Source organism: Corvus moneduloides, chromosome 3 (genome assembly GCF_009650955.1).
Source record: "Corvus moneduloides isolate bCorMon1 chromosome 3, bCorMon1.pri, whole genome shotgun sequence".
Lineage (NCBI taxonomy): Eukaryota > Metazoa > Chordata > Aves > Passeriformes > Corvidae > Corvus > Corvus moneduloides.
In genome coordinates, this window is record NC_045478.1 from 75,097,704 (window position 1) to 75,120,621 (window position 22,918).

Genomic DNA, 22,918 nt, shown 5'->3' on the forward strand with positions numbered 1-22,918 from the left:
CATGCTCACATGAGAACATCATATGTTTATGCATAGTGGATGGATTCATCAATCCAAAGATATTCTTATATTAGTTTGTGTGTACAGTGTATAATGCTATTTCAGAGGTAAATTTCAGAATGTTATTCACACTATTGGAAATGTATTCATACGATATCAGAAGGCTCCCTATAAATAGATCATGTAAAGTCTTCATGTCCAGTGCTAAAGTCTACAGAAACAGTATTTCACAAGTATATACAAAACAATGTTTTTATTCAATTCATTGTGGAGACGTGGCAGATCTTAGAATGACTGATATTAATTCTAGGCTTCATTCCCCATTTTTTCAAGTCTATTCGTGTTCCTGCTATTTACTCTCCAGTGGCATGCAATTTTTGACTAATAAACTTCAAAAACTAATACAATGCAATGGGTGAGAAATTTTTTTAAAGAAGTAAATTACTAGATTCAGGATTGACTTTCACATCACTATGATAATAAATATTTTAACCCATCCCCAAAATAACAGTATCACCTAATAAATCCTGATATTTTGACATTTTGCAGATTTAAAAGCTGTGCCTACACTCAGCTACACCTTCCAATTGATTTTATGAACAAGTGAAGTTTTGCTCATTTCTATGAGTTAGATTCTCATATGAAGTCCTCACTTGGATATTGATTTCATTCCATCTTGCTGCACAGATCTGGAAAATATGTGGGAGAACTTGGGATGAAAACTTTATGTCCTTCAGGTGAAGTAGAATGCAGGCAAGTAACATACCAGAATACAATGGCTGCTTCGATTTCCCTCTCAGCACCCACTGTGATATACATCTGTGCTTCTGCTGTCAATACACATTCATTATATGCTATATATTTCCTCTATAGTACTGAAAGCAGCAGCATTTCTCTTCCTTCCTTCTCTAAAACAGAGGAAATCAATACAAGCAAATAAAGAAGTTAATCAGGTCTTGTAAGGAATATTATCCTTCAGAATTTTCACCAGTGAAGAATTTCATTAGTTTGCCACAAGGCCTAGAAAATTAGCTATGGAAAGGAAAAGGTATCATATGATAATTATCAGTGAACAGGGTCCTGACAAAACCACGTATCAGAGAGAAAATGGATACATGGCAAGACGGCTGGAGGAAAATCTACTCATGTTTCTACATCAAACCCAAAATGATTGTAAGTAAAATCATTTCAAAGGGCCACAGATACCAGTTATGTCAGCTTTCCCACTCTAACAAACTTTGAAAATTTTTTCATTTTGGCAAAAAAATTATTCCTAAGGAAAAAAGTAACTCTTTCTACAGTGAAAATCTCAGAATCATTTGTTAAAAGCAGTAGACATTTAACATCCAGTTTATTGTTCAAAGTTTGTAACCATTTTTGGATGCAACAATAAAGAATGCTAAGCAAGTTTCTTTGTTTAGAATTAAATCTCTTGAAAAAACTCATAAGTCCAAACCAAATTTATTTTGTTGAAATCAGTATCCAGGGAACACAAAAAACAGTAATAATGAGAAGTCTGTCTTATTGTATAAGTGGTATGTTCTCTACTTAATCATTTTAAACCTGAAAATGTAGCATTGTCTAGGAAAAACATACTAGAGCAACTATTTCCTACGTTCCTGAAAAATTTCTGGTGGGGATTCTATCTGAACTAATAATAATCCTAACCATCCTTAGATACTAGAATTCAAATCCTAGCTTAATGAAATAAAACACACTATTACCTACTTGTTTTTCACTTGAGCAGCACAGAAATCAAGTGACGCAAAAGCCATCTGAAAACTGAATCCAGAGAAACAACATCAGCTTGTTTAAGTGCCCAGCCTCACAAGAAGCCCTGCAGATCTTTCCACTGCAGACAGCAGCAGCAGCTTCTCCCCTCCAGTCCTCTCTTGCAGCCTGGGTGCCAGCTGGACTCGAACCCAGGACAGAAACAGGTGGTAAATAAAGGGACTTGCTACCCTTACAGGAGGATGAGTTAGTGTCTAGCAGCTGACAGTGCTAAAGAACAGATAGAGAGTTTGGAATCTAGTTCGCTCCATAAACCCCTATCACACTTCACAGAAAGGAAGCTTTGCTTTTACAATTCCTTCAGGGTTGACCAGAAAAAGAACAACACAAACACCATCTGAAAAAGTGAAATAGCAATTAATTCAAAAGCTACTTAATTTAGAGAGGTGTTCTCCCATTATTTATTGCATAAAGAAACATACCACAGCTATCCATCTAATAAGTCATTTGACTGCTCTTAACTGTCCTTACTCTGTGGCAAACTGTTTTTCTAGTTCTGCTTTATTATTATATCCTCCTTACTTTTAATATCTTTAATCCATTTAATTCTGTCTAAAATGTGAATTGCATGCTCTAAGGATCAATAATTAGGCTTTTTTTTTTTCATTTCTTTTAAATGAATCACCTAGCACAAAGGGGGCCCACTCTTTCAGTGAGGTTCCCAGTAGTTACCATATTAGAGAAAGCAATTTTCTCTACATTCCAGATGGCAGGTATCCCAATGACAGCCAGAGTCCTTTTAACCAGCACACTAGGGTGAATGTAATGATTCTCTTGGGAAGCATTTCCTGTAAAATGCTGAGAAGTTGGCAGATGGGACAGAAGATTTTAAGACTAACTTTTTTACATGAGTCAATTTGGACAAATTAGAGATGCTATGAAAGCAAGCTCTCTGGAGGCAGAGAATTTCTAAAGACCTCTTCCAAGAGACAGTAAAGTAGCCAAGAGTTTGTGGGGGGGGGAAAAAAAAGAGAAATAAAAATTGAATCCATAAATTTCCTAGTTTGCCATGGGATTTTTCTTCCTCACCTGGTACTGTTTTGGGGTAAATAGAACAAGAGTTTTTTAATTTGAGAGTTTTGTCTTAATCACCTGGGAGGAAGACCTAAGCTAATTGTATAGAAAGAATCCCCTAAGACTCACTGTTTAACCTATCAATCTCTTATTGAGCATAAATGTTGCTACAATACACAACAGTACCTGCCTACACTAAAATGTCTGAAATAGAAACAGAGAAAACTGTTCTCAAAAACACCTATTTCTTAGGCAGTCATCTAAAAAAAAAAAAAATACACCATGGAACTAAGAGCTAAAGTCTTCTATTCCATCCCATTTACTCAGCTTCCCCTTACATGAACCTGGTCTACATGCTCCTGAAGATAAAGACCGTTAGAAGAGACAGCGCAGAGGATCCCTGCCCAAAGGCTTGAAGAGTTCACCTAATGTTTCCATTTTTCCACACCTAAAATCTCACTTGGCATATATTATGGATATGAATCCATCTCTAAAGGTCTGTTGCTCCATAAATCAGTACATGTACTGACTCTTATGTTGTTTATTTAGTTTTTCGTCCAAATCTGTGTTAGAAATAAAATTGGTATTTTTATTTATTATGTTAGTAATGCTAGACAGTAACAAAATGCTTCAAAATGTTCCGTTTATTCATCTATTGTACCATTTCTTAGAAAACCTTAGAGTAAAGTCTGCCTTTGAGAATGGCATAGGGTTTGCATATTAATTTGCAGCAAATGTTTAACTTGCTTTAGTTAGTAGAAAACCCACCACAATTAAAAAATGCAAAAAAGTTTATTTTCTCTGACACAGCATATGTATAACCTATTGGAACTTTCACTTTCTGTGAGGGCTGTTAGTCTAACTGCTGGATTCATACCTGGTAATACTAGAAAATAATGGACAACTTAATCCATGGTTTTCTAATAGCAGGAATGGGAAATACAATGCACACTTTCATATACCAGATGTAAAGAAGTGCAGCTACTTGCATAAAAAGAGATAACAAATCTTGGATCTCTGTTATCTTGCACCCTGTAATATGTAATTTACACTTGTGCAAAATAAGAAGAAAAGCTTACGCTGCACTTATTCTACGCTTACTTTCTGCTATGCTAATGCCTCCAGCAAGGTGAAAGGGAACGAAAGAAATGTTAACAAGTCAATCTTACATTGCCAAATGTACATGGAGATGCAATTCCTGTAAAAGTCTTTACTTCTCAGAGTTAAATGAAGGTACTGTACATTGTACATTTCACCCGATGGTAAAGAAAATTATGTAGAAACTGCCTTCGATTGAAAACACAACTTAGGCATGAAGAAGAAGATTGCAGATAAGGCAGCTAGAAGGAAAACACCAGACCAATGCACTAGCACTGAATTAACTGAAGAGAAAGGAGAAAGAGCTTCTAATCTTATTCAGGAAGCACAGACTTCTCAGAGAGCCAAGCTGTGCATAATAGCTGTATAACTGCTCCAATGGACCACTCTATATGTGTACAATTACCATAGCATTAGACAATTCCCTCTGGATTTTCTGCAATTAGTATCACTGCATCCTTTGTCTCATACAGATATGGACTACAAAGTAGTTGTTAATTAATTTTATGAGCAAATATCTTTTTCCCCCCACAGAATGAAGCCTTGTAAGAGAGCAGAGTGAAAGATGTTCAATAGATTGTTTTGTCTCTGGTGTTCAGTACATGCCCCAACGTCTCGCCATCCTTATTGCACACCACTTCTTTCCATCCATCAGCATATTTCATATCTCATATTCATGCCCTGCCAGCACTCCTGCACCTCACAGCTTCACAAGCACTGCCAAATCCCATGCAGAAGACCTCCAAGGTAAAATGTCATTGCCTTAATTTGCAAACACAGAAAACCAACTGAAGGTAAGAAGGACCAACTAATTTTGAGTGTCTAACATGCACTGCCTGGGAGCTTTTGGAATACTTACAATTAAATAACAATTTACATGTTCCAAACACATCCCATACTGGATTCTGCTGCACTTGTGAGCACTCAGCCCTTCTCCAAATCAGGTCCAGGTATTTCACATCGCATAATCAAGAAAACACAACCATCTATGAAAGTTGGTCCAATAGTGCTCAGCATTACACAGAAGGGGTGGAAGAGCAGCAGCTCTAGTTACCAAACCCTGATGGTGCACAGTTTTGAAATTCCCAATATTCAGACCAGGCCTCCACTCAGAGCAAACAGTCAAGCTCTTGGACATTATAGAGACAGCTAGGATTTAAGATGTAAGACACACTCTGGTACGATTTGAATTTGAAAAGCAAATAATAAATTCTAAAGTTCCAAGTTGAAAAGACTTAATCTAAATTTTTGGATTTGAGGAAAAAGGCTAGCAATAAGTTTAACTTACTAAGTCGGCTGTGAGTTGGTCTGATGGCAAGGCAAACCCTTGGATTTTGTTTATGCAAAAGCAAAATATGCTTATATAAATGTAGGTCCTGCTACCAGGGATGTGAAGTTCAAATTATAAATCTACTATGCATTTTCATCCTAAGTAGGGGAAGAGGAGAATAAAAAAGGCAAAAGAAAATTTACATACAAATTTTTGCACACACTTACATGATTTTTAAAATAATCTGATTATTAATCAACCTCTTCTGACACTGACAGAAGGACTTAAAAGAAAATTTTTAAGAGCTTCCAGGCAAGCTTCACAGACATGCCAAGTTTATCAATGTCCCTGTTCATGCACTCACTGATGGGTTTAAAACTGAAAAAAAATCACAATTTTGTGCAGGATGAGAACATTGGATTTTTCTTGTTTGCACTGTGGATTTGGGACAGCTGAGGGCTGACAAATAGAAATATACAGCTTTGGAAATTGTGGGTTTTAAGGCAGAGAGAACTAAAATCAATATCGCTGGTCTTGAGTTTTTTGGTGTCTGAGCAAACAGAGCATGCTCAACTACTACAGAGGCCAGGTTCAGACAACACAGTCTAAATGTTGCTATTCTTCCCACAGAGGTCGCAATGGAAAATGTCAATAAACTTTCCAAACAGATTCAGGGGCCTGAAACTGAATATTTGAAAATCTTTCTTTTCAATAATAGGTTAGACTTGAAGTCAAAATGAGGACAGACAATTAAAAGAAAAGTGCTCATCTGACGGCCTTCAATGATGGTTGATCAGGAATTAATTAAAATTTTTTCATTTTATTATTCTTCATTTCTTAGAGCCAGGTATCAATAAGACAAAGCCTAATAAACACCTAGCACCTAGTTAAATGGATAATGGTTTTCATTATGAAAAGAAGAACAAATCTCTCAAAGCGCCACTGAAGCCCTCAGTGGCACCCATGCTAATTTATGCAGAGTACTTCAGGGAAATTTGGTAGACCTAAGAATAAGTCAAATTTCAGAATCAAATCTGAACAGCATCAACTCATGCTGCAGTATATCTCTCCTCTGTTCTTGTCACTGGGGGACTCAACACTGGAAATTCCAGTCTCAGAACAGGGTATATTTCAACATCATACCCCACAATAATGCCTGGAACCAAGGCAAAGACAGCCCAAGGCTTGGAAATTAATCTCGGCATTCCTGGTTTAATATCTGTTGACAGGAGGGAAAAAAACACCATCCTCATTTATGTCAGCACCTGACCTGGACAAACGATAGTAGAGCTAACTGCATTGGAAACAAAGACCTGAAGCCAGAAGCCTGATTTTTATCCAGCCTGGGTGGGAAGCCACACCAAGCATATCCTTTGCTGAAACACACTGCAAAGAATGCTAAACAGCACCGGCTTGTCACTTAAGCAAACAAAAGCTCTTTCCAATGAAGACACACGTCTTTGTCTCCCCAGAGAGCGGAAGCACATGCCATAGGACATTTGAGTTTAACCTAGAAGAGCAGCCTTAGTACAACAGTTGATAACATGGGCAGCAAAGAGAGAAATAACTTCAGGCACAGTGAAGACTCAGCAGCATGAGATACAGCAAAGGGGTGCTCTGATAACGTTAACATTTTGTAAAATTTGAAGTAGCTTATGAATATACTAATGGTTTTAAGATATAAGAGTCTAACAATTTCTCTTAGACTCTCTTAGAATTGTCTTAGAATTTCTCTGCTTCAATCTCTTTTGGAGGGTTTCACAAAATTTGAATCACTGCATTACTGATCCTGTCTATGACTACAGAATGCTGTTGGCACTTTGACCTCAAGCTATACTATGTGCCCTGATCACAAGAGAAAATGAAAGAAATTGAAAAATTAAAGATAAACTAAGCACAGTACAAGTACAAAGATGACCATGGCAAAGGGTACAATTTTTGAAATGGTGTCTTTACATTACTGTGATTTCAACCCACTTATGCAGCCCTAGCCTGGCTTAATTCACTAATAAAATCTTGAAGACTATATTGATGTATATATTTTGAATCTCAACAGCTTCACACGTGCATATGCATGCATCTTAAGTTAGTACATAATGGCAAATTGCAGATGTACCCAGCCCCCATACACACTATACACTTTTTTCCCAACTGACACAAGCCAGAAGTACTCATGCATATCTGGGAACTTCACACGGAGGTGAACTATGTGAGATCACCATTATGTAAGCAACAGCAGAAAACAATCTCCAGTGTGAATGAATTTATTAAATCATTCATGTAATAAAAGTGTTAAGGCTTAATAAGTCTAAATATACAGTGCAAGACCAACTCTTATAAGCTCATTCTCTTTCTATCTGTGCACCAAAAAATTGAAAATTGAACCAGTTTCCAGCCTTCCTGTGCTTCCCTCTGTTAACAGGCACTGCTGGGGAACATTCGGCATGTCACCACCACATTGCCTTCAGGCTTGCTTGTGACATTAAAAATCAAAATCAATACCACAGGCTTTAACAGGAGTTGATTGATTGTTGCAGAGATCTGTAGGACAAATAATTAAATAAAATTTATTTAGTCACACAACTAAAAAAAAAAAAAAACTCTACCTTTTTTTTTTTTTTTTTACTATGCTACATAACCTGAACTGAATGTGTTGGCACATTCTGACACCTGCAGAAATACTGATGCACCCTACTCTTGAAAGATGACATGACTTCAGGATAAAAACCACATTACGCGTTTCTTCTGACATACATAAATGATAACTCACTTATTCTAGGTAAACAGAAAATGTAAACAACCTGAGGGATATAAACCAGTAAAGAAAAGAAACACAGCATTATCCCATTTACTTGTCAGTAACTGAATATCTAAAAAAATTAAAATAATACATCAGTGATCCTTATTTGAGAAAAAAAATTATAACAGCAATTAAATGAGAAATAAATCAGTGCATTATGTGAGGAAACTGAAAAGTTAAAATAAACCATTACTGTATTGTAGAAGAAAACTGAAAAGTTAATTGGCACAATAAAGAAATTACAGGGAGAAAAACAATAAATGCCCCAAACCATGATTTATACCTGGATCAAAACTAGAGATTGATCCAAAGGACAAACTACCTCTACTACAAAATCTTGAGGTAGAAAAAATTTACTGAAAGCAGCTGAGATATAGATACAATAAAGGATATGGGAAATGATTGTGTCTATTTGAATATAATTTATGGTGTAGCCACTGCATAGAAAAAACAGCTCCACACAGAAATAAAACTAAACCTGAGAAAGGTATAAATGAGACTGCTGTCATATCTCACAGAAAGACTGCAAGCATCTATACAGTTGTAGGTTATAAATGCTTTCTAAATTTGTCTTTTGGTAATTAGACATCACTAGAGGACAAATTAAGGGTAAGAAGTCATAGGAAAAGAAAGCATGGTTTTTAACTGTGAGGGTAAATAGCTGCAGGAATATATTGTCAAAGGAAATTACTAGTTCATAACAGAATATTAGCTGCTTAGAGGTTTGGGCTTTGCTTTCAAAGAGATGTGACTTAGCTTAGCTGTTTCTCCAGTGGACTTAAGAGTAGTCACTGAATATTCAACCTTAGATACAGAAGATGACATCACGGAAGAGTGAAATCACTGGTTAAAACTTTGATTTGTGCTAAGATGGGAAGCTAGACCAAAGAGCAAAAGCAGGCTCTGCAAGCCCCAACAGCCACAGCTAAACCTATGATGTGCCGCAATTCAAAGACTGGTGCTATGACACTCTCAGAAAGAATGAAAAATAAGCTCAAGAGACAATATAGGCAGTTTAGGAAGTGCAGAAATGGCAAACTATGTCTACCACAATCACTCTTAGACAGATCACACATATTCAGGATTTGACTTTAAAAAATGGTAGCTACAGCTGCCAGTAAAAATTAGTGAGAGCCTTCAGTGTCAGGCAGTTCTGAGATACCGCCATCTCAGAGAAGATAACACAGCAAAAGCCTCAGTGTCAAACTGTTTCTGTCCAAGGTACAAAATGCAAGTCTCACAGGCTTCTGGTTGAGCAATCCAGGGATACTTAGACCAGTTCAGAGCAGTATGTCAAAATCTGTCTATTACATTGCCCCAGGATGTTGTGGTTTAGGAATGGTTCTCCCCAGTTCAGTGCCCCCACCAAAACTGTTCAAGCCACACTGCCTCTTTCTCTCGCTCTCCCACTTTCCCCTCCCTCTCACCCCTTCAGTGGAATGGAGAGGAGAACTGGAGGCACATAAGGCAAAGATTACAGGTTAAGATAAGAAAAATTTACTGGAAACAGCAATGAGACAAGAAAACAAAAAGAAACAGCAAAAATGCTGATGACAGAGGGTATGAGAAAGAACCAATTCACAGAGAAATCTCCTGACAATAGACAAATAGTGGATTTTTTGGCTCCCTCCCCCACCACACTTATTCCCCAGACCAGAACCCTTTCCCCCCACCCCGGCAATGATGTGAGGTGATATAGAACAACCTCTGGGTCCTAGCCATGCCCTCTCCTGGCTACTGCAAAAGTTAACCCTGTCCTGGCCAGAACCAGGACACAGTATGAAGTAAAACTGAACTGTACTGAATAGCATGAGCCTAAACAGATCAGGAAAACAGATAATTAAAGACTAAGTTTTTACAGAATAGCGACCGACCTCCATTCCTTCATGCAACATTCTTCCCATGAGTTCAATATAGGCAAGAGAATACCTCTTATGCAAGGAGGACTGCAAGGGAATACAGGGAGGTGTTTCCACAAAACAAACCAGTGGGCAAGTATACCAGCAGCAGCAAGAAGCAAAAAAGCCAAAAGAGGATTTGTAGGGAAACAGACAGTGACTGCGTTTGTTACAATTTGTTTCTGTTTGTTCACCCCAACACGTGAACTACATTATTTACTTTACAAACAAGCCGTGGGAATGGTTTCACATGGGATACTGTATTTTTTTCTTTATTATTAAAAGCTACTTCCTCTAAATCACCCCTGCTCAGTAGTCACTTTGTCCCTGATCAAATGACACAGCTCATTGTTTTCCACAGAAGCAGCAGCAGTTTAGTGCTGAACTCATGCCTGTCCTCCTGAAAACTTGCCAAACATTTAAATACTGCAGATGCCATTTGGGAATGAAGTATTTATTTCTTATCAATAGTTACTGTTTAAATGAAGCAGTAATGTAAATGCATCATTCTACCTATTAGCCTAAGGATGTGAGAAGTAAATCTAGTGGGGAGGAGGAGAGTACTTATGATCCCTTAGGGACGTATGCCTCCCATCTACAAAAATACACAGCCCAGTGGGTTAAAGAAAAAAGGAAACAAGTTGGAAGCCTCTCATAATAATTCTCTGTTTCGAAACAAGAAGTTTGGTTTTAAAAACCTAAGCTGAAATGACAACACCCTCAAAGCCAACATTGAAGACTTTTCTGCTCTTATATCTTAGTAATTAAAAATAATGTGCACTTTTTCTTGCCCCTCAATTACAATGAAATAAGTTCTTTCCAGTAAATATTGCTTTTGAAAATGGAACGGAGGTGCTCTGAAAAATCTTAAATCTTATATAAGAAAAAGGAACTATTGCCAAACTTTAAAAACATGACTTTCTTAAAATCGTAACTAAATGGAAAACTTAAAGTTAACAATTTTTCCACCTGAAATTAACAGTATTCTTAGCCAACCTTGAGTTTTTCAGTTTTCATTCCTCAGGGTCTCCAAGCATCAAGGGTCATCACTGAAAGGTAAGAATTAGTGTCAGAACTTCAGAAGCCCAGAGATGCTCACCACTCTGCTACCATTCTCAAACTTACAGACACTCCCATCTGCAATGCACAGCTAACACCACAAGCAGCTGGATTTTTTCTCTCTTCCCTAAATCTTTACTGTGGGACTTGCTAACCATGTCTGCTGCCCAGATGGAAAAGGAGCAATAGCAGGTGCCACATCATTTTCTTTAGTACCTGAGGACATTGTCTTCATCTCACTGTCTTTCTAAGCTTGTACTGGGAGCTTCAAGAGCCTTAATTTGAATATTTGACTGGGAGGAAGTTCTCATCACAATTAAATTTAAGCATATGGAACAGCAATAACTATTAATGTTTAGTTTGAATGGAATTCCTATTTCATACTGTTGTTAAATTCAAGACAGCAGCCCACTTTGAATATTAATCAATTCAACAATCTTTCAGAGTTCCTTTTAAATCAAAAATCCACTTCACAGTTCAACTGACTCTTTACAATAAAAGTCAAATTAAAAATACCTATACTGCTGTTTAGGTTTTGCCTGGTTGCTTTTTTAAACAAACTGCACTTGATAAAAAATTGGTTTACACCTCTAAGATTTACTTTGAGCACTGGCACCTTCTAGCACTCAAAGACAATATGTAATTGGTAAGCACCATTACTGCAAAACTGTACAGGATGCATAAGAGACTTTACTTTGCCTTTTTACCTTAACAATAAAGCATTTAGACTGTTAAGTTTGTCCTCCACCCTAAAGGGTGAGCCGTTTAGCTGTGGCATGTTACAGATTGCCTGTCCCCTCACAGCACTGCATAATCCACCGCCTGTTCCCTATTTGCTCTGCTGACCTACACATGCATGAAGGTCAGGGTTTGAATCCCTTCTCATCCTGCCAGTCCTCACAATACAGGCATACCAGGGGGACAATAAGGGATAGATCTCTTTTCCTGTGCTGCAAAACAGGCAGCCCGTGCAACCATGGAAGATTACACTTTGTTTCTCTCTCTGGCTACAGCGTTGCCCATGACTATCTGACCACAGCTGCTGTTGACTTCTTTTTTGCTGTCCGGCCAAAAAAAGCTGCACATCTCAACTTCAGGTTTCTTAAGCTCCAACTCAACCACATCTGTCTCAAATACATGACAGCAGCAACATTTCAAAAGGACAAATGAGAGGGTCAGCCACTAGAGCCCCAAGAAAATATATTGGTGCTTAGTCCATACCATTTCACTTGAGGCACTCTGATCTTCACCCCCCACCGTGTCACAGCAGACTGGATTTCTCTGCCCAAGCAGCATCACCCAGCTGAGCAGAGCCACCACGACCCTCTCTGTGCACTCCCAGCAACGCTTCTGTGGGCTTTCCAACACTGAGCCCAGCCACACAAGCCCCATTTCAGGACGCAGAGACAAAAGTGTGTAGCACTGCATCCACGAGGAAGAAGATTTCAGCACAGCAATGACAACACAGTAAGCAAGTAGCAATGATCTCCCTTCAGGTGAAAATCATAAGCATGTTTGACAATATTGCTAATTCCCCAGACACCTTTCCCAATAGCCACAGATGGAGACAAACAGGCTGCTGCTGCTACAAAGGGTCAGGAAGCCTCCAGAATGCAGGCTACAGACAGACACAACTGCTAGGACCCTTGACTATAAAAAGTCAGAAAATCTGCAATTGCAAATCCTTCCACAAACATACAAATTAAGAACTACAAAAAAGGAAAAGCAGATGGGGAATGTGAGATTATAGAAAAAAAACACAGAGAACCCCGGCTACTGCTAAAAGAAACCCCATAGATTTTTCAACAGTTCATTCTATTGCAAGACTGAGCAACAGATATAAAAAGTACTGAACCTTTTGCATAAGCCTACAAAAAAAATTACAATCATTGCAAATGCATGTAGTAGTATTTTCAGTTATGATTCACTGCCCCTTCTAGTACCAGAACTAGGGTTTATCAATTAAAAGTTGCACACAGTGGCTTCAAAAAAAATGCAACATTTCCCCACTCAACATCCACTGCAGCTGAGAAACTCAATTTGCTACCGAATTCAGTGTCACCAAGCCTGAGACTAATTCCTCCAAGACACAAATTGCTACAGGCTGACAGCACACAACAGAAAGAGGGAAAGCATGTTCTTGTCCTCTTCCTTTTCTGTTATTGACCGCTACTAGAGATAAAATACTGAACTAAATGTACCCCTTGACCTTCAGTTATTCCTTCAGTTATTTTTAAGTTGTTACATAATCTGTAGTAAATACAGCACAAAAAAGCACTGCTATTAAGGATAAAAGCAGTCTAGCCTGTTTCTCTGGGAGCACTGATGTAGAATACAAATGATACACAGATTTTTGAAACACAATGTGTTAGCAAGAGTTAAGAGTTTTAGAATAGCCTCTCTTTTCAGATAGCAATGTCTACTTTCAACTGGAATTTGTATTTCCTGAATAAGGTAAACTTCTGGCATTAAATCACAAGTTCAGTCTTGCATAATTTCTTTTAATTATTCCTTTTAAGGCATCATTTTTGTATTTTAAGACTACAGAAGGGATCTTCAAAAAAGAAAACTAAAAAAAACCCCACAAAAATATAAACCAGTAACTGGATACAGTTTTTATTATTATTTTTATAGCGTCTTTCCATCACCTGATGTGAACTAAATACTTTGGCAATTTTATGTAAGGCATGTTAACTCTGAGTCATCTGCAACTATGCTCTTGCATACTAAATAAGCTGAAAACAGTTGGTACTGCATGCTGAGTGACATCCCTGTTTTGCTTAAATCTTTAGACTCCATCTTCATATGGTATATCTGTTCATTTTAGAAACAATGTATTACAGGTTGTTCATCTTTGCTTCTGTTCACCTTTTTTATTCACTAATACAGATTTGCATTCCAGTTTCAGGTGAGTCATTAAATCCAGTGAAAATGCCAGCCTTGGTTCTCTCTGGGACTTAACGGCAGCAATAAAATCATCTTTTGTTCTTCTTACAACCTAGTAATACCTTGAGAAGAGATCTGTGTAGTAAGTTGACTAGGAAAACAAAGACAGAAGATTTGGCTAGAAAATCTTCCTTGAACTGTACTGAAACACAACCTGAAAATCTTGAGCTATGCAAAGCTTACTAAAGGCAGTTTCCACAAATTAAAAAAATCTATTGCGTTAAACCACTGAACATTTTCCTTACTCAAATTTTTAGCTACAAATTCATTGCTTTCCAGAACACAAAACCCAAAACCTGTAAGATCTTATCAATTCATTGTTCTTTCATTGTTTTGCGTGTACTAACAAATCATGGTATCTAACAAACAAATAAAAAAGCCCAAAAACCAAACTGAGTTATTCCTGTTCTCACAGAATAGACAGCATGACCAGATTTTAAGAATTAATTACCCTTCCTCTAAATATTTCATCCAGAATTTTCTACAATAATGATAATATACTGAAATTCAGGGAGGGAACTGATAGCTAACTACAATTCAGGATTTTAGAGTCCAAATTAAAAGTGTAATTTATGCTAGCATTAAGGACCTTTCTTTCTCATTGCACCTGTCTTCATGACTAAGGATGGTCATCCTACATCCAAATGCAAATTGCAGTGTGCTGTGATTTCTCATCCAGAAGGTATCTTGTATTGACATAATACAGCAGCAAGGAAATAACATTTAAATAAGCCAACTTTTAAGTACAATTAAAAGCCACACTGACTACCTCTAGTATTGGTACATATGCAACACAGGATGGCAAAACAATTCTATGTACATGAAACACAACACATTTTGCAGGTGCACAGAAGAAACATAAGAGTTAAAAATTACCTCCAAAGCCATCTCCTTGGAAACATTCTCTAAGAATTCCTACATTTATTCTGTTCTAATTACAATTTCTTTTTAGGCACTTCAGGAAATTCCAACTTTTTTAATCAGGGCAGACAAAAAAAATCCCCCCCATCTTGTTAGCCTACCTTCCTTCTTCTAACAGATATATGGAATCAAAAGAAATAACTTCTGGCATGTACATTCATAGAGACGATACAGATGCCAAACTTTCTTTCAGGTTTTACAGTACATGAATGGAGCAGACAACGCTTATCCATTAATACTTGAAACTTGGGACAGTTCAATGAACAAATTTGTTGCTGTTTCTGCTCATTTAAAACAAAAAATTCTACCCAAATATTATTTTATATGAGGATATGTATGCTCCCACACCCTTCAGTACAAAAGGGCTCAACACTTTCAGGTCTCTAGGATGCATGTTTTATAGTTATTATTTGGCTATGCAGTTTTTCAGAATAATTGCCACGTCCCACTTTCATCTTTTCCTTTAAGAATAGCTTCTCAAAAAGAACTTCTTCCCAGTCTTTTTATTCTGATATGCCATGAGCACAGAAATCGTGACGCATTCTACTTTAAATTAAATATTACCATTAAAGACCAGGCACTATTTCAAACCAATCAGGCAACCACAATTTAGAACTTTCAATTCAATTACTACAATGTATCTGCTTTCCAACTATGCTATTATTAGCAGTATTACACATTTTGTACAAAGACATCTTCATGTTTCTGATAACCACTGAGTAAGTTGCAAATAAATTCACCTTTTTTTGTTCAGTCTTCTGTCCATTAGGCCGTGAATCTCTGCACTGACTTCCAGTATCCTCCCACATACTGTCTGTATTGTGTGTCCTCATCTTCAAAGGCACAGCCCTCCAATTCTCCATATTTGAATTCACCATTAATCCAGAGGAGCTCGGAATGAACCCCAAGATACCCTCTGTGCTCCTGGGCCCACTACTTCATTTCCCTGTCCCTTCGTCTCATCTCAGCATTCCCCTGCTCTTTCAGACAGGAATTGTGACACACTGAGCATTTGTACAGTAGCACAGTGGCACCCTTGCCTCAGCTGAGCCCTCCAGGCACTACAAAATACAATCAATAACAGTAATTAATTTTGTCCCTTGTTTCCTCTTTTATCCAACTGCTGTGGTCTTTCTTCTGACAACTGAATCTACATTGTAGCTCCTCAGGTTTTGTCTCACTAACAGAGACATCTATTGTTCTCTCCTTAGACCTAGACCCAGTTCTTTAAGAAAAACACACCAGTTGGTTCTCTTTGTTCAAATTCTATCCCAAATTCATTTCCTTCAGGTATACTTTCATTACTAATTTAAGGCACCATATGCTACTTCAAACTTAAAGGTTAAACAAGTAAGAGACAAATACAAGAAGTGTTTCAGAATTAAAATACCAATGTAATACGGAAATTTTTTTTCCCATATGTATATATTTTCTCTTATCAAACTAATGGCTGACAAGAAGCTCCAGTCTGTACCCAGGGCAGCAGATCCTGCAGTATAAACTGGGCCTTCTGACAATGTTTTAAATTATTTCAAGATTCCTATTGACATTAAACACTGGAAAATGCTCAGAAAAAACGTTCATGTACTTTCATCCATACTCATACACACATACACACCCACACAAGCAGTCAAAAGTCCAACAAAGCCAGAGCTCTTTTGGCAAGACAAACCTCAAATCAAAATTAGTGTTTTGTTCTAGCACCACTCATCAACCATTTCTTTGTATCAGTCTGTTAAATACTGAACACCTACTGCTAGACAGAAAATGCAAGTCTTTTCTATGTAACCATCTCTAACATGACTATTTAAGAGCTCCCATTATGGAGCAGAGACATGAATGTGGAGAAATCACAAGGAACTGGCACCATTTTAAGTGACTACCAACACACTTTGAGCAAAACCAAGTCAAATTTGGGTTAAACCAGAAGCAGGTCATCTGCACTAGCAAATCACATCACTACTACTTGCTTGCTGTCACCAAGGCAGCACCGCCCAAGAAACATTAAAACATCTTATCAAGATGTGCATGTTTTAGTATCATGTCTAGCACTGAAACAGAGCCAAACACAGCCAGATTTGTTACAGCTTGTCTGACAGTTTAGGGACCCCATCCTCACCCAGGAAACACTGACAGGAGAATTGCTTCAGTTTAGAGACCCAAACGTGGAACTCCCCTATTTCAGGTTAAAAGTCAGATTGTGACAACTCGTGAGCTGGACTTAAACCATTCAAACAGTGGAGGAAAAATCCAGATTTGCAAATGCAAACAGATGCAATATATCTGTGCAACTGTCTAAAGACTCCAAATATTTCTCTGCAAAAGACTCTTCAACATTTATTTCTCTCAAATCAAAGATGACTTAAACATTTTAAATTTTGTATCTTCTCATTAAGAGATTTACAGAAATAATAATTCTCCTTGTTCATTGTAGCCATCAGATTTAATTGTGCCTTTTAATTCCTCTGATAGTGATTAAGTATTTCACATACATATTTTGCATTTTCTACAATACAAACTAAGTGTTCTTTCATGTAATCTTTTTCTTCTCATAACAAAGTCTCTTCTGAGGTTGCATATATAGCAGTTAGGTATGGTTCTTAAAAAAATGTAGGTAGCTTCCTAATGAGAAATACTCATTTTTTTTATTGCTTTCTCATGCTGTTTCTGGAAAATAAAGAAAAGCCATGTGTCAAAAGGTCTTGTAATTCACTCTGATGTCCAGAGTTGGAATAGGGTAGATTTGGACTGACAATCAGAATTCTGACCATTTAAGAGTACTCTAATCACTGATCATTTCAATTCTGAATGTGAATGACTTTTCTTAATTAAGTTCTTCTAAAAGGGTACTTTTATTCATTATGGAAAAGTCCTGTAGTCATGTTATAGGGCCCAGTTCATGATGTCATAGACAGCTCATACTGTCTTGCTTGGATCAATATAGGTTCTAAAACTGTTGATGAGCCCTGAACTCAGGGCTGAACTCCAGAAATTACTTCTTTTTTACCCCTCTCTAGGTGGACATTCCAAACCCTGGAATAAATTGCCCCTAGACACTATGAACTCTGCATCTGTGGAGAGTTCAAAAGCAAAATGGACTAGATGATCTTGAGAGGTCCCTTTCAACCTCAGTGATTCTGTAAAAAATCAAAAAAATGTCAAGTGTTGCATCACTAACAATTTTGACTATTCAGACTTCATTAATCACCAAGACAAACCCAGATCATTTCAAACACCTGCTCAGTGCCTAGGAACAGCCAAAAATTAGCAGGAAAACAATGATGGTTGTAATTAATTTGGACTTGATAGTTTTGATCAATCAGCCTCTAGACAATTTACAGGGAGTGGAATGAGACTTCATCTTCAAACTATGGATGGAAATCTGGATATGAATTCCCACACTGATACACACTTTAACAAATCCAGTTTTAGCAGCAGAGGTAGAGGATATAATGATTTTATGTCTTAGTTTAGCTGAGGTTTTCTCGACCTAAAAAGGGTTCTGAGGATGGTTCTACTTTCCAACAACACGGTACTTAAGCTGCTTCTTCAGAGGATGAACTTTTGAAAATCAGAAGCCACACTGCCTTAGCCAATGTCCTGCCAGTTAGACCACACATTCTCTCTAGTAGTAAAAATATATTTCGTCATTGGACCCCCATAATCTTCACTCACGAACACCAATACACATAGAGGTGCTTTCTACAGAGATTCTTAGCCAGGTATTAGGATAGAGTGGCAAGAGTTAATTGAAGACTAAATTATTAAATATATTTCAAAGATCCCAAATTCCTCATGCAACAAGTAGCCTGAATCCATAACACTTGTTCCACAGGTGATCTTTACAACCTCTAGCCAAACAAAGTGGCACTTAATTTCTCAGTTTCCTGGACTCCACTATCTTTCAAGTCCTCCAATCAGATTTCCCTTCCTGATCCAAAGAAAAAGCTAAACCCAAGAGAAAAATGAATACCACAGTATTTGTTGTTTAAAAATCAATCCATATTTAAGTTAAATAGTTATGAGCAGTCATAAATCATTATATTGCTCACGATTTACAGTTATCTTCCAAAAAAAAAAAAAAAACCAACCACTTTTCAGTCTTTATCTTGCAACCTCAAAACTAAAAAATGGCTTGATTTATCTCCTTTGTTTAACCCAGTTTGCCAGCAAAACCATGCCAGATGAGCTGTGCAACTAAATCACTGAAATGTACCAGAACATTGCAACAAGATTTCTAGTGCCCAAAGTCTGCAGAGTGATAAAAATAAAACAAAAGGAAAAAAATAAAAGGAAAAAAACTTTAAAAGAAAATAGAAAAATAAAAAAGAAATGGAACTTTGCAGGAAGCTCAGTAGTTTAATAGCTGCCAGAAGCAACCTTAATAACAAAACATGCTGTTAAAACAAACAAAAGGAACTCCAAACCCCAACAAACAACAAAGCCACAATCTAAAAATAATATTTCTGCATAAGAAAAGTTGAAAACAATACTGGAGAGAAGAGCTGTACACTGCATTGGAAGCTGCACCACAGTTTCACATATGTCACGTTGACTAACGGGTGGGAATGATACCTCTGTCAGCTAATCTCTAATAATACTTTGTCCCCTGGATCATCTCCAAATCTCCTAACAGCACCTTCTGTCAACATCCAAAGTCAGTTCACGAGCACCCCATTGTGCTGCATCAATTACAATATTTTGAATTGACACATCTCTGAATTTCAAAAGCTCACAATGGACTTTGTGCTAACTTCAGCTAGAAAAGAGTGCCTCTCTACAATTATTAACATACTTCAGCACTGGGCTCATCACAATGTTCTGGCTTTCTGTATGCTATTTGCCTCTACTTCTTGTTAAAAATGATTTCAACATACATCATGTAAAAATCCAATCCTTGGCACAAATGACGAATCTGAAAATATAGCAGGCAAACGACAGCTAAGAGCAGTAGCTATCATCCCTAGATCAGATATTAAAAGAACATTCTTGATGTAACCGAAGTTACACAACCAAAACCTGGTGAATTCTAACACCGCTCCCTTTCTCATTTGAATTCTCTTACACATCCAGTGGAAAAAAATCCTTGGCCACCAGGAGTTGTGAACTCAGGAACTTCTTTAGAGTTGAAGTAAAATGTTCATGTTTCCAGCAGAACCTGACAAAAAAAAAAGTCAGGCAAAATGAGAGAAGTGCCTTCCATAGACCAGAGGGTTTGATGGGAGAAGCACAATCCATTCCTGACAAGCCTTCTCTTTGTGCTGAGAAGTTTGAACCTGCTGCAACTAAAAGCAAATGGGGAATAAATTTCTCCTGGAAGTCAGCCCCAAATCTGTGTAGTCCACTTCTGATCTGTTTTCCATCCTGCGGGATTGAGTAAGAGTGATGAAAATCTCTTCTGCAATGAGACTTCCCTCACCTCATAAAGTGTGGAAAAAATGGGTATTTTGGGCTACCTTCCAGACCTGTAGTATCCAAGTTCACCCAAATTCTTATTCTCTGATACAAACTTTGGTACAGTTTTCAGAAAATGCATCCAGTCTTAAAAAATGTATGCATTTATGATTTTACTGTATTGTACCTCCTTACCGAGAAATACAGATTACAGATTAGAACTTGCTTTCTACCTCGAGGGAAAAAAAACCCAAACCTATATTTGTTAAATATAAAACTACTATGAGTTTAAGATACGATGCTCTTATCTCTTTAGGGTATAAAATCTTTATTATGAAAATATATTGCACTTTAAACAAATGTTAAATTTAAATCAAGAAATATATTAACCTTTACTTCAGCAAGAGTTGGATTAGGAGAAGAAAACAATAGTAAGTCAGTTTTAAAAGAGAGCAAGAGGTTGTTTATACATCCTTCAATTTTTCTCAAGATCATCCTCTTCAAGACAAAGTACTACCATTTTGGGATCACCACTCCAGCTCTTCACAACAAAAGAGATATATGTTTTGGAAAGAAATGTTTCAATTCCAGGTATGGGTTACTTTAGATATAAAAAAGATTCCAAAAACCCCATACACAAATCAAACAGCATCAAGAAAACCAGAAGAGAAAACTAGACATTTTCACACAAGTATCACTATTTTCTTAACACTGATAAAATTAATTCCCATGTTTAAGGAGAAGAAAAAAAAAAAACAAACAACCTGCTATACAGCATTTTAAATAAACATGGTCATGAGACCATGCCATCACTTGCAGTAATTAGTTTCCAGTAGAAGTTCTGAACAAGACAGTTGGAAACTGTAGAATAAAATATATGCAAGGGTTCACAGAAGGTTTGGTTATGTGAATGGAAAATCCAGTAAATATGAAGAAACTTACAGACTATTTCAGCAGGAAATAAGATGGAAAAAGTCTATTACCAGATACTGCCATGCACACCATGTGTAATCAAAAAAACTAGTTGAAGATCTTTCCATTTAAGCCTTTAAGTTTTACTGGAAGACTAGAGCTCAAGCACTGGACTAGGCAGATTAGATAAATATGAGCAGAAGGCATATTCCTATGCCTATATAATTTTTTCATTATATATTCTGCTCCACTCCAAGTGCAAGGTAAATTACTTGTATGAACTCAGAAAACTACCAGACGCATTTTAATGTTTGCCTGCTCTCTACAATGAACTTGAGAGTACACATAATTTTAGCTATTTCACCACTGCCACAGTTAATACATGAGGCTGAAAAAGCAATCTTGCACAGCAAGAGCTCAGTTCCACCAAGTGCTGATATTCCTAAAATGGACTTTAGTAAGGCTTTGCAGACACCAAATAAAAATCACAGGTGTGCTGCTGATGTTTCAGAAACTTTGTGACAAGATAATTTCTTACCTTGAAGTATAATTGATACTTTCTTCAGTAACTCAACAAAAGTAATTGCAGTGGTGAACGCTTCAAGACAAACAGATCTCTCAACCTTGTAATACAGACCAAGTAAAAAGACGTATTTTTTTAAAGGTATTAGTAAAAATATGACACCAAAAGAGTAAAAAAAATAAATAGGAAAAAGAAGCATTTTGCATGTATCTACTACCTAAAAAGCGGTACTCCCCCACAGCATAGGTAACTTCCTGAGAAAATTAAGCAGTATACATAATCTCAAATCCAAATTAGAGTGGACTTTGGGTTCCATATGGTGGACATAATAAAATTTATTCTGGACACAGCAAAAGCACACTGTTAACAAAAACACACAAATGCAACTCTGCAGGAATATTTAGCTTCTTAACGAAGACATCAGGGAGATTTGTAGAAAAAGAAAAATCTAACTTTCTTCTCAGAAAAGAAGAGTATATGAGGGATTATTACCTTTGCTGAACTGGACAAGATGATACAGCTGAGTAGCAAAGTTGGAACAATTTACCATTAGATGTAAATATTTTGACAGACAGTTAGCAACTGCACACAATTTCAAACTAATTTTGCAAAAGCCAGGTCACACACTTCTGGCACCTAAGCAAGATAAATATTTAATTGTGCTAAAACGACAGACAAGGACATGAATTCAATACATTTAGGCCATTATATACAACAGCACACAACGCAATTAGTGTATGATTCAGCTCTGGTTAAAATCTAGAGGAGGCTTGACATTAACATCAGCAAGAACAGAACCAGACTTATAAAAAATATACATGATCATAATACAGATCTTGCAGCTATGGACAACAAATCATTTCATGGAATATTTACTGTAAAAAGAGTAGATTATCTTGCTAGACAATGATTCAATTAATTTAATTCAGATTGCAATATTGTTTAAGCAATAGGTAAGAGAGCCAGGTTTTTATTTGAAGCAGCCTTTGTAATACAGGATTTGTTTTTAGGCTTCTGGCCAAAAAATATATATGTGCCATAAGTATTTTCTTCTAGACTTTTGTTAATAGAATAACCTTTAACAACCTGCTATACCAACCTGCCTGTTTTATGTATTTTTTTCATTTAAAAGATTTATTCCTTAGGCAAGGAAAATGAGATCCAGCCTGAAGTTTTGAAAGGAATATAATTATTTTCTTCAGCTGATTACTCTGTTTAAAGGTATACGGTAAGGTTACAAACCCATTTCACTCACAGAACTCCTTGTTTCTCTGCCCTTCCCAATAAAACAA

The 22,918-nt window shown here is 37.0% G+C and overlaps 1 protein-coding gene across 2 annotated transcripts in view; it reads right to left on the bottom strand.

Moving 5' to 3' along the window:
- Positions 1 to 22,918, bottom strand: part of RYR2 (ryanodine receptor 2) — a 391,308-nt gene that overhangs the window by 357,385 nt on the left and 11,005 nt on the right. The gene's annotated exons all lie outside the window — the stretch shown is intronic.